Here is a 12,421-nt window from a genome sequence, read left to right as displayed (position 1 = left end):
TGATTTGATGACTCTGATCAAGTGAAACATATTATATCGATCCTTCTCGCATCATTCTGGTGGCTCCGGTCCTACTAAAGGATATCCATCATCGTAAAACCTTTGTTCCCTCAGCCAGAAGAATGACAGTGCTTTCCTGGGGACATAACCCTAAACTGGCCGGTCACGCAGGTGTGCGTAAAACCAGAGAGCTCATTTCTCGTCAATTTTGGTAGCCAGCCATGGTCCTGGATGTTCAGGACTATGTGGCTTCCTGTTCCTTCTGCTCCCGGAACAAGACCTCCAAGTCCAGACCACCTGGCCTTCTTCGGCCTCTTCCAGTCCCTGATTCTCTGTGGCAACATATTGCAATGGACATTGTGAGGGATCTACTCCTTTCACCCGAATTCAATACCATCTGGGTGATGGTAGATCGCTTCTTCAAAATGGCACATTTTGATCTTTTGTCTTGTTTGCCTTCTGCTCCTCATCTTGCCGGTCTCTTTATACAGCATATATTTCGCCTGCATGTTCTTTCCCATCATATTGTTTCTGACCATGGTGTACAGTTCACCTAAAGATTTTGGAGAGCTCTGTGTGGCCTGCTGGAAGTCAAGTTAGATTTTTCTTCTGCATACCATCCACAGTTCAATGGCCAAGTGGAAAGGGTCAACCAGATCCTAGAGAACTTTCTACACCATTTCAGGCAATGTGTCCGCTAGTATCAATTGTATCAGTTATTAAAAGTGTTTTATCTGCTGCTGGGGCGCAATCGCCACCTCCTCAATTTGCTGCCTTCAGTCCTGGATTGCATCGACAGCTCCTCCACCTTACAAAGGCGACTCCAGGCCTTGTAGAGGATTAAATCAATGAACAATCCGTTTTCAGCTTTTAGCGCAGCAATTTGCTTCCGACCACGCTATGGTAGCCAACATCTTGTCTCTACTGTCTGGTGAGGCGGCAGGCCTGGGCTTCACCTCTACGGAAAAGGACAACCCCATCATGTTTGTTACCCAAGAATTTTTCACGACTTTTAAAAAAGTCATCATCTGCTTCTTCGTCACTACTCCAGTAGGACAATATGCCATCCAGTTTTGCACATTATCCACAGAGTAAGGCCCCATGCACACGACCGAAAAAAAACTCAGTTTTTGCGGACCGCAACTGCGGTCCGCAAAAACGTAGCCATTCACTTTCTTTGAACACTGACACCTTTCCGTAGTTCTTTTGCATTTTGCGGGCCGTGCTCCCATACTTTGTATGGGAGCACGGCCCGAAAATGCGGCTGTCAGTCGGCGGCGGGCCGTGATTGCGGGCACGGTCGTGTGCATGGGGCCTTACAGTGGAACATTGATTCTCTTGTCGCTATGTTTTGGAAAGGTCTGGCAGACCGCATCAAGGATGAACAGGCCCTGTATTAACTAATGAGGTCTTAATGAAATCACGATAAAAAAAAACCCACGTTCATTTCCAAGCTCTTTGACTGACTGCAAGGTGCTAAGATTTTCACCAAGCTAGACTTACGTGGTACTTACAATTTGATTCACATCTGTAAAGGGAATGAGGGGAAAATCATGTTTAACACTAGAGATGGAAACCATGAATATCTAATTGTGGCTTTTGGTCTCAGAAATCCCCCGACTGTCTTTCAAGAACATGTTAACGACATTTTGCAAGATCTGTTATACGGCTGTGTTTTGTTATATTTGGATGCCATTTTTGTTTTCTCCCCAGACCACTATACTCATCGCAAGCAATAGAGTCTTGTTCTGCACCGACTTACAGAGAATCATCTATATGCCAAGCTTAAAAAATTGCTTTTTGAGTGATCCAGACTGTCTTTTGTAGGATATATCTCTGATCAAGGAATTCAAATAGATCCAGCAGTACTTAAATTGTCTAGTCCCCATGGACTCAAAGCCATACAACGACTTCCTGAAGTTACTAATTATGATCGACAATTAATTCCTAAATTTTCTTACCTGGTGGCACCCATCTCTGCTATCACCAAAATGGGTTTCATTGCCAAAATTCGGACTTCTAAAGTAGTTTCTGCTTTCCTCAGCCTTAAACAGGCCTTCTCCTCTGCCTTAGTTCTCCATGGACCGGACTACAGTGAAACCTCCATCTTGGAGAAGCAGGTCTCATCTGTAAGGAGTGCGTGCTGTTCTTTTTCAAAAAAATTATAAAGCAAAAACGCTTTCCTGTGGATTCTTCTCCAATGCCTTGTCCCCTACCCAGAAAAATGATGGCATTGGAGATCAGGAACTCTTGGCCATAAAATTAGCTCTCGAAGAATGGAGACGTTTGCTAGAAGGTGCTCATTATGCCATCACTGTCTACACCGACCACAAAAATGTATTGTATCTGCAAACGGCATATAAACTAAACCCTCATCAAGCAGGTTGGACTTGGCTTACCAAGTTGCTCTGGTTGTACTGTAATCTGGTTCGTAGTTGACTGTTTTTTGAAGATGGCACACTTTATTCCTCTGACCGGCCTTTCTTCTGCTAAAAGTCTGTCTAATCTCTTCAGTAAACACATTTTTCGTCTGCGATGACTCCCTAAGCATATCGTGTTCGATAGAGGAGTGAAATTTACTTCAAAGTTCTAAAGGCCACTCTGCAAGTTGTTTGAAGTTAAGTTGGATTTTCTTTCCGCCTACCACCATTAATCTAATGGAGAATTGGAATGGTTCAACCAGGTTTTGGAAAACTTTTTCAGCAATTTTGTGTCCGCACTTCAAGATGACAGGACTAGTCTCCTTCCCTGGGCAGAGTTTGCTTATAATAACTACACCTGGGAATCCACACCTTTTTTCTTGATTTATGGACAGCATCCAAGAATCCCTCTGCCAGTTCCAACACTGTCCAAAGTTCCAGCAGCCAGTTTCACTCAATTCTTGCACAAAGGGCAGGAGGCCAAGGAGTCTATAAGTAAAGGAGTAGGCCGATTGAAGGGAAATGCATACAAGAAGTATAGAGTTCCTCCACAATTCCACCCAGGAGACAAGGTCTAGTGATCCACCAAGTACATTTGTTTGAGGACTGTTTTAAATTGGATCCTTGGTTTTCTACAAGCTCCGACTCCCACAGTCTTTGAAAACTCCCAAATGTTTTCATGTGCCTCTTCCCAAGTCTCTGTTCCGGAATCACTTCTCCAAGAAGTTTCCTCGTTCTCCTGCTTCCTCCACTCCTGATAGAGAGTATGAAGTCAACGGGATTCTGGGCACCAAGAGGTCCAGAGGGAAGCTCCGGTACCTGGTCAATTAGAAAAACTTTGGTCTGAGGAGAAATCTTGGGAACCTGAGGAAAATGATCATGCTTCATCTCTCCTCTGGAAATGTTGTCTTCACTTTCCCCACAAGGCTAAAAAGAGGGGGCATAAGGCTCTCTGCGGCTGCCATATACTTACCTCTACATGACGTCTTCTGGCTCCTGGCCACCACCACATACCTCCATCACTACGTGACATACACCAACTAACCCATACTTACTATATTACACTCATCCATTATATACCTACCTTCCTACCTGCACTCACTATATAACACTCATCCATTATATACCTACCTATCTGCACTCACTATATTACACTCATCCAATATATACCTACCTACCCAAACTCACTAATTTACACTCATCTATTATATACTTCTTTGCACTCACTAAATAACACACTTCCATTTTACACAAACCTACCCACACTCACTATATTATACTCATCCATTACCATTTATTTTAGCCTCTTTAGGGCTCTATTTGTTCTGACCCTTTTCTAGGGCATCATCTGTTTTTGGCCACACGCAGGCACCATTTCAGTGGTCCTCGGGCACTATTTATATGGTCCTTTCTCGGGCACCATTTCTATGGTCCTCATTTGGGTACCATTTATTTTGGCCTCTTTAGGGCTCTATTTGTTCTGACCCTTTTCTAGGGCATCATCTGTTTTTGGTCACATGCAGGCACCATTTCAGTGGTCCTCGGGCACTATTTATATAGTCCTTTCTCGGGCACCATTTCTATGGTCCTCATTTGGGTACCATTTATTTTGGCCTCTTTAGGGCTCTATTTGTTTTGACCCTTTTCTAGGGCATCTGTTTTTGGCCACACGCAGGCCCCATTTCAGTGGTCCTCGGGCACTATTTATATAGTCCTTACTCAGGAACCATTTCTATGGTCTTCATCTAGGTACCATTTATTTGGCCTCTTTAGAGCTCTCTTTGTTTTGGCCCTTTTCTAGGGCATCATCTGTTTTTGGCCACACGCAGGCACCATTTCAGTGGTCCTCGGGCACAATTTATATGGTCCTTTCTCGGGCACCATTTCTATGGTCCTCATTTGGGTACCATTTATTTTGGCCTCTTTACGGCTTTTTTTGTTTTGGCCCTTTTCTAGGGCATCATCTGTTTTTGGCCACACGCAGGCACCATTTCAGTGGTCCTCGGGCACTATTTATATAGTCCTTTCTCGGGCACCATTTCTATGGTCCTCATTTGGGTACCATTTATTTTGGCCTCTTTAGGGCTCTATTTGTTTTGACCCTTTTCTAGGGCATCTGTTTTTGGCCACACGCAGGCACCATTTCAGTGGTCCTCGGTCACTATTTATACAGTCCTTACTCGGGAACCATTTCTATGGTCTTCATCTAGGTACCATTTATTTGGCCTCTTTAGGGCTCTCTTTGTTTTAGCCCTTTTCTAGGGCATCATCTGTTTTTGGCCACACGCAGGCACCATTTCAGTGGTCCTCGGGCACTATTTATATGGTCCTTTCCTTGGCACCATTTCTATGGTCCTCATTTGGGTACCATTTATTTTGGCCTCTTTAGGGCTCTCTCTGTTTTGGCCCTTTTCTAGGGCAACATCTCGTTGTAACCTGTCATCTACAGCGTAATCTCGCGAGATTACGCTGTGCTCTGCTGTAACTACCATAGACACATTAACGAAGTGCAGAGATTGTGAATAGACATCCCGTGGAAGGTCTATTAAATGTCTAAACACTTCAGTATTGTTAATGTGTTAGTATAAGACAGCACATAGCAATCTAAAAGGATCCCTATGCTCTACCTAAATGAATGGAGAGGAGTGCATGACGCTGATTGGTCAGCGTCATACACTCCCCTGTACAACGCCCACTTGGTCTGAAGTAAAAACACGCCCACTTGGGCATTAAGACACTCATTAGCATAAATCTAAAATCGCTAATAAAGTGGTGAAAATAGATCATGTTTTTTTTAATAGAAAGCATTACTGTCACCTACATTACAGCGCCGATCTCCTTATGTATGAGATAGGGCACTTATAATGTAGTGACAGAGCCTCTTTAACCCCTTCCTGCTGTGGCCACTTTTGACCTTCCTGACAGAGCCTCATTTTTCAAATCTGACATGTTTCAATTTATGTGGTAATAACTCCGGAATGCTTTTACCTATCCAAGCGATTCTTAGATTGTTTTCTCGTGACACATTGGACTTTATGTTATTGCCAAAATTTGCCCGATACATTCAGTATTTAATTGTGAAAAACACCAAAATGTTACGAAAAAAGGCAAAAATTAGCATTTTTCTCAATTTAAATGTATCTGCTTGTAAGACAGGCAGTTATAAACACAAAAATGTTGCTAATTAACATCCCCCATATGTCTACTTTAGTTTGGCATCGTTTTTTGAACATCCTTTTATTTTTCTAGGACATTATAAGACTTTGAACTTTAGTAGCAATTTCTTACATTTTCAAGAAAATTTAAAAAGGCTATTTTTACAGGGGCCAGTTCAGTTGTGAAGTGGCTTTGAGGTCATTGGCTTTTAGATATTAGAAACCCCCAATAAGTCACCCCATTGCACCCCAAACTGCACCCCTCAAAGTATTCAAAACGGCATTTAGAAAGTTTCTTAACCCTTTAGACATTTCACAGGAATTAAGGCAAACTAGAGGTGAAATTTACAAAGTTCATTATTTTTTTCCAGAAATTCATTTTGAATCCATTTTTTTTGTACCACAGAAGGTTTTACCAGAGAAATGCCACACAATATTTATTGCCCAGGTTCTGCAGTTTAAGGAAATATCCCACATGTGGCCCTACTGTGCTACTGGACTGAAGCACCGGCCTCCGAAGCAAAGGAGCACCTAGTAGATTTTGGGCCTCCTTTTTATTAGAATATATTTTAGGCCCCAGGTCAGCTTTAAAGAGGTCTTGTGGAACCAAAACAATGGAAACCCCCCAAAAGTGACCCCATTTGGGAAACTACACCCTTCGAGGAATTTATTTAGGGGTGTAGCAAGCATTTTGACTCGCCAGTTTTTTTGCAAAAATTTTTGGAACTAAGCCATGAAAATGAAAATCGACATTTTTTCAAATAAAATGTAGGTTTAGCAAATTTTTTTTCATTTCCAAAAGAACTAAAGTAGAAAAAGCACCACAACATTTGTAGAGCAATTTCTCCCGAGTAAAACAGTACCCCACATGTGGTAATAAACGGTTGTTTGGACACATGGCATGGCTGAGAAGGGAAAGAGCGCCATTTGGCTCTTGGAGCTCAAATTTAGCAGGATTGGTTTGCGGAGGCCATGTCACATTTGCAAAGCCCCTGAGGGGACAAAACAGTGGAAACCCCCAACAAGTGACCCCATTTCCCATGAGGAAATTATCTAGGGGTACAGTGAGCAGTTTGACCCTACAGGCGTTTTACAGAACTTATTGGAAGTAGGCCGTAAAAATGAAAATCTTAATTTTTTCAAAGAAAATGTAGGTTTAGCTAATTTTTTTTCATTTCCACAAGCACTGAAGGAGAAAAACCACTGCAACATTTGTAAAGCAATTTCTCCCGAGTAAAACAATACCCCACATGTGGTCATAAACATCTGTTTGGACACACGGTAGGGCTCAGAATGGAAGGAGCACCATTTGGAGTTTGGAATGGTTTCTGGGCGCCATGTCACATTTGCTGAGCCCCTGTAGTACTAGTAGTCATTTGTGTTGCACATGATTAGAAATTCCCATGTAGCCCCAACCTAAAGCATAAAGTTCCTTCATGGGCAAAGTTGCCAACAAAAATAGGTATTTCCCATGATGCAGTAAAGTGATTTGGAAGGATATGGGGGCTGTAGATGGGATCTGCTCCCAATCGTACACGCATTCTCATATGTCTCACTATAGAGACTCTCTTCATTTAAGGGGCAGACATTACAAGATATCTGCAACCCCGGCATTATTCCCCATGTAGAAGATCATTCCCACAAAAATCCTTCATGTGTCTACAACTGTCCATAAAAGAGAGTCATTCATTCCTAAATATGTTACCAATCTTTCCTGATTACGCCATTTTATGGGTGCAACATGTCGGGCCATGTGTAGCAGTATACATATATACTCTATGTGAATAACGCAGACAATACATTCATATTAAATAGTCACCTACCTCTTGTAACTTACCTGTTCACCACATAGGAGTAGGACTGATGACATCATATGAAGACACGTCATCTCTAAAAAGGGAAGATAAAACAGTAAATAGATTGTAAATAAAATAAAAAATTCTCAGTTAGACCCCGTTTACACAGAGTTTTTTTGCAGGCAGAAAAATCTGCCTCAAAATTCATTCAGGAATGGAAAATCTGCCTGCAAATTCTTGCCGCTATTTTCGTGGCCTTTTTCGCTGCATTTTTCGGGTAAAAAACGGCGGAAAGAAAGAGCATGCCGCTTTTTTGTAACACGAGCGGCTGAAAGCCGCCGCGGAAAAAAACGCCTCCGCCTCCCATTGAAATCAATGGGAGGCGGTTTGGGACTTTTTTTTACACCAAATCTGATACGGTTTCCGCATCAAAAAACTGTGTGTGAACTGGGCCTTACAGATGTGTTAACCCTTAACTTGCATCAAGTTATACAATGTATCATAATACCAATTCAATACAATCTCGTGCCATCTAGCAAAAAAAAGCAACGTACCGTATATGTCGGCGTATAAGACGACTGGGCGTATAAGACGACCCCCAACTTTTACCCTTAAAATATAGAATTTAAGATACGCACAATTTCGTGCAGGAGCGCTTCACTATGGACATCGGCGGCAGGACCCAGGACTCTCTGTCTCTTTGAACTCGCGCATGCGCAGATAGGCTGCTTCATCGCGCGAGATCTAAGAGGCAGGGAATGAGAGGAAAGGGAGATCTACGGAGGCTTACAGAGATGTTCCCTGGCGGCTAATACCGGCTTCCCTCAGATCCGTGGCGGATTCCGTGCATCCCGGGAGCCTGTGTACCGGACTGCAGGCTCACAAGGTAAGAAACAACCTGTGTACAAGACAATATCCGGCATATAAGACGACCCCACACTTTTGACATTTTTTTAAGGGTGTAAAAAGTCGTCTTGTACGCCGATATATACGGTACACTTATTTTTAACATGGGAGTCTATGGGCGACATATGGCATCCGTCCGAGTAAATACTTTCTTTTACATCTTCGTTTAACATCTCGCGCCATACATCTCGGGTTAGGCCCCATGCACATGACCGTATTTTCATCTATCCGTAAATACTGTCGGTAAATATGAATCCGTAGTCATCCGTAACTTATACGTATATATATATATGGAACGGTATCCGTAAATATCATCTGTAGTGCATCAGTATTTGATCCGTATATACGGATACGCAAAAAAAAAGGAAGGCTGCAAATGATGTCACTAACATGTTGCTTAGCAACGCTTCTGTAAATACGGACGGTTTACGGATACACTGGGTCTCTGCTGTGTAACACCGGCTCACACGCGGCAAGATGGCGGGAGCCGGTGTGTTCCTCTAGCAGCTGCCCGCCTTGTGAACGCTCCCAGCCCTGCTATAGGAAGATTGCTATTAGGACCTGCCTGTGGCAGGTCTCAATAACAAAGTACTGATTTCACCATAGACTGCAATACTGTGATATTGCAGTCTATGGCACAAGCGATCCAATGATCGCAGGTACAAATCCCCTAGAGGGGCTAAAAAACAATAAAAATAATTCCCTAGATCACAAAATAAACATAAACATAAACACATTAGGTATCCCTGCGTCCGAAAATACCGAAGCTATAATAATATAAAAATATTTATCCAATATGGTGAACGCCATAGCGTGAAAAAAATAAAAAAAATGTCTGAATCGCTGTTTTTTTGCCACTATAACCACCCACAAAATTGAATGAAGTGTTTGAAATGCCCGATATTCCCCAAAATGGTATCAATAAAAACCACATCTTTCCACGTACAAAAAGACGCCTTACACAGCCCTGTACACAGAAATATAAAAACGTTATTATGGGGGTCACAATATGGTGCAAATATTTTTTTCAAACTTTGTCGTTTTTTTAAAGGTAATAAAACATAACAAAAACTATATAAATTTGGTATCACCGCGATCGTACTGACCCTCAGAATAAAGGTAACACGTCACTTTCACTGTACAGTGAACACCGTAAAAACGAAATCCATAAGAAAATGCCGGCCTGCTGTTTTTTTCCAATTCCACTCCATTCTAAAAAAAAAATTCCAGCTTCCCAGTACATCACACATAATATTAACCCCTTCCCTCTTTAGCCACTTTTGACCTTCCTGACAGAGCCTCATTTTTCAAATCTGACATGTTTCCCTTTATGTGGTAATAACTTCGGAATGCTTTAACCTATCCAAGCGATTCTGAGATTGTTTTCTCATGACACATTGGACTTTATGTTACTGGCAAAATTTGCTCGATACATACAGTATTTAAATGTGAAAAACACCAAAATGTAACGAAAAATTGCAAAAATTAGCATTTTTCTAAATTTAAATGTATCTGCCTGCAGATAGTAATACCACACACAATTATTGCTAATTAACATCCCCATATGTCTACTTTAGATTGGCCTCGTTTTTTGAACATCCTTTTATTTTTCTAGGATATTACAAGGCTTAGAACTTTAGCAGCAATTTCTCACATTTTCAAGAAAATTTCAAAAGGCTATTTTTACAGGGGCCAGTTCAGTTGTGAAGCGGCTTTGAGGTCCTTAGATCTTAGAAACCACCAAAAAGTCACCCCATTTTAAAAACTTCACCCCTCAAAGTATTCAAAACAGCATTTAGAAAGTTTCTTAACCCTTTAGACGTTTCACAGGAATTAAACAAAAGTAGAGGTGAAATTTACAAACTAAATTTTTTGTTGTTGCAGAAATTAATTTTAATCCATTTTTTTTGTAACACAAAGTTTAACCAGAGAAACGCAACTCAATATTTATTGCCCAGGTTCTGCAGTTTTAGGAAATATCTCACATGTGGTCCTAGTGTGCTAATGGACCGAAGCACCGGCCTCAGAAGCAAAGGAGCAACTAGAGGATTTTGGGGTCTCCTTTTTATTAGAATATATTTTAGGCTTCACGTCAGTTTTGAAGGGCTCTTGTGGTACCAAAACAGTGGAAACCCCCCAAAAGTGACCCCATTTGGGAAACTACACCCCTCGAAGGAATTTATTTAGGGGTATAGTGAGAAATTTGACAAGACAGTTTTTTTGCAGAAATTTTTTGGAAGTAGGCTGTGAAAATGAAAATCTACATTCTTTCAAATAAGCAAATTTTTTTTTATTTCCAAAAGGACTAAAGGAGAAAAAGCACCACAACATTTGTAGAGCGATTTCTCCCGAGTAAAAGAATACTCCACATGTGGTCATAAACATCTGTTTGGACACATAGCAGGGCTTAGAAGGGAAAGAGCGCTATTTGACTTTTGGAGCTCAAATTTAGCAGGAATGGTTTGCGGAGGCCATGTCGCATTTGCAAAGCCCCTGAGGGACCAAAACAGTGGAAACCCCCCACAAGTGGCCCCATTTTGGAAACTGCACCCCTTGAGGAAATTATATAGGGGTATAGTGAGCATTTTGACACTGCAGGTTTTTTGCAGAAATTATTGGAAGTAGGCCGTGAAAATGAAAATCTATATTCTTTCAAAGAAAATGTAGGTTTAGCTAATTTTTTCTCATTTCCACAAGGATTAAAGGAGAAAAAGCACCGCATAATTTGTAAAGCAATTTCTCTAGAGTAAAACAATACCCCACATGTGGCAATAAATTGCTGTTTGGACACACGGCAAGGCTTAGAAGGGAAAGAACTCCATTTGGCTTTTGGAGCTCAAATTTAGCAGGAATGGCCAGGACACATTTTCAGAGCCCTTGAGGGGACAAAACAATGAAAACGCCAAAAAAGTGACCCCATTTTGGAAACTACACCCCTTGAAGATCTACGTGTGTGGTGATCATTTTGACCCCCACAGGTGTTTCATAGAATTTATTAGAATTGGGCAGTGAAAATAAAAACAATCCTTTTTCATCAATAAGATGTAGCTTTAGGTCAACATTTTTAATTTTCTCAACAAATAAAGGAAAAAAAGAACCCCCCCCCCCAATATTTGTAAAGCAATTTCTCCTGAGTACGGCAATACCCCATTTGTGGTCATAAACTGCTGTTTGGGCACATGGCAAGGAACAGAAGAGAAGGAGCGGCATTTCGCTTTTGGAGCCCAGATTTTGCTGGATTGGTTACTTGACACCATGTCACTTTTGCAAAGCCCCTAAGGTACCAGTACAGTGGAAACTACCCAAAAGTGACTCCATTTGTGATACTACACCCCTTCAGGAATTAATCTAGGGGTGTAGTGAGCATTTTGACCCCACAGCTGTTTCATAGATTTTATTTGAATTGGGCAGTGAAAATAAAAATTAAATTTTTTTTCCTAATAAGACGTAGCTTTAGCTCAAAAATTTTCATTTTCTCAAAAAATAAAGTAGAAAAAGAACCCAAAATTTGTTAAGCAATTTCTCCCGACTACGGCAATACCCCATATGTGGTTATAAACTCATTTTTGGGCACACAGCAGGGCTCAGAAGGGAAGGAGCGCAATTTAGCTTTCGGAGTACAGATTTTGCTGGATTGGTTTCTGGTCGTTATGTCGCATTTGCAAAACCCCTGTGGGACCAAAACAGTGGAAACCCCCCCAAAAGTGATCCCCATTTTGGAAACTACACCCCTCAATGCATTTACATAGTGGTGTAGTGAGCATGTTAACTCTGCAGCTGTTTTGCATAAATTAGTGTGCACTCGATATTGCAGAGTGAAAATGGGATATTTTCCATAGATATGCCAATATGTGGTGCCCAGCTTGTGCCACCATAACAAGACCGCGCTCTAATTATTATGCTGTGTTTCCCGGTTTTAGAATCACCCTACATGGGGCCCTAATCTTTTGCCTGGACATTTGACAGGGCTCATTGCGAGAGTACCATGCGAAATTGAGGCCTAATTTGGCGATTTACACAGAATTGGTTCACAATTGCAGAGGCTCAGATGGGAATTAATAAAATAAACCCCCCAGAAGTGACCCCATTTTAGAAACTACACCCCTCGAGGCATTTAGTAAGGGGTGTAGTGAGCATTTTCACC

This window comes from Rhinoderma darwinii, unplaced genomic scaffold, assembly GCF_050947455.1.
Source record: "Rhinoderma darwinii isolate aRhiDar2 unplaced genomic scaffold, aRhiDar2.hap1 Scaffold_82, whole genome shotgun sequence".
NCBI lineage: Eukaryota > Metazoa > Chordata > Amphibia > Anura > Rhinodermatidae > Rhinoderma > Rhinoderma darwinii.
The sequence above is the reverse complement of the archived record's forward strand: the minus strand, read 5'-3'. Positions refer to the sequence as shown.